Source organism: Priapulus caudatus, unplaced genomic scaffold (genome assembly GCF_000485595.1).
Source record: "Priapulus caudatus unplaced genomic scaffold, Priapulus_caudatus-5.0.1 Scaffold897, whole genome shotgun sequence".
NCBI classification, from domain to species: Eukaryota; Metazoa; Priapulida; class Priapulimorpha; order Priapulimorphida; family Priapulidae; genus Priapulus; species Priapulus caudatus.
Genome location: NW_014577958.1, coordinates 139519 through 140838, shown reverse-complemented (window position 1 = coordinate 140838; position 1320 = coordinate 139519).

Below are 1320 nucleotides of genomic sequence, written 5' to 3'. Positions count from 1 at the left end.
TCTCTCTCTCTCTCTCTCTCTCTCTCTCTCTCTCTCTCCCTCTCTCTCGCTCTCTCTCGTCCTCTCTCTCGCTCTCTCTCGTCCTCTCTCTCCCTCTCCTTCCCTCTCTCCACCTCTCCTTCCCCCCTCTCTGTCTCTCTGTCCTCCCTCTCCTCTCCTCTCTCCCTCTCTCTCTCTCTCTCTTTCTCTCTCTCTCTCTCTCGTTCTCTCTCTCTCGCTCAATCTCGCTCTCTCTCTCTCTCTCTCTCGTCCTCTCTCTCCCTCTCCTTCCCTCTCTCCACCTCTCCTTTCCCCCTCTCTCTGTCTCTCTGTCCTCCCTCTCCTCTCTCTCTCTCTCTCCTTATCTCTCTTTCTGTCTCTCTTTCTCTCTCCCCCCAGGGAGCTTAATAATTATACCGGCAGTCCATAATTCAGGGACTATATAATTGGTTAGCACGAAGAAAGCCAATTATACCAAATGTCACTGAACCACCATAAAACATTTTCTACGTACACCGAGTTATATATTTGTCCATCTCCTTACATTCATATAACAACCAAGCCTACTGGATATAAGATGCCAAGCATATAATGCCAAGCCAAGCATATAAGATGGCCCTTCCCTCCATCGAATCGCACTCACTAACATAAACTAGCACCGACGCCAGTAAAACATTGCAAGGAGCCACCACGTATATATAAATTACCACGATTAGTTGGAAGTATGGGAAAAATTTCCGCTAACGAGGGGGGGACCGCTTAGCGATAAACACATCTCGTCGATCGATGGCGCGAACGCGAGGGGCTGTCGACTTGTTTACGCGGTAAACAACAACCTGAACAAACAACGTCGAGTGGGCAATCTAAGAAACCGTTATCGCTCTTGTAAGCCGGGCCACGTGTGCGCGCGCGCGTTGCGTGCGTGCGTGCGTGCGTGTGCGCGCGCGCGTGTGTGTGTGTGTCTGCGTGCGTGCGTGCGTGCGTGCGTGTGTGCATGCGTGCGTGCGTGCACCAGAATAGCCAGCAGCACCGCTAGCACAATGTTATCGTAGCGGCGTTCCGTGTTCTCAGCTGACGTTATCGCCCCCCACCCCTCCTCCTGCCTGCTCGCCCCGCACCCCACCCCTCCTCCTGCCTGCTCGCCCCCACCCCACCTACTTTCTCCGCTCCGCGCAACAGCGCAGCCGTGGTCATTGCCACCTTGAGGGCGAACAGGGTCACGCGTGCGTACGTTGCATCGGCGTCGTGTATCGACGGCCGCTGTGCCGCCGACACGCTGATAACAATCTCTCTCTCTCGATATCCTTTTCTCTCGCTCTCTTTCTCTCGTTCTCTTTCTCT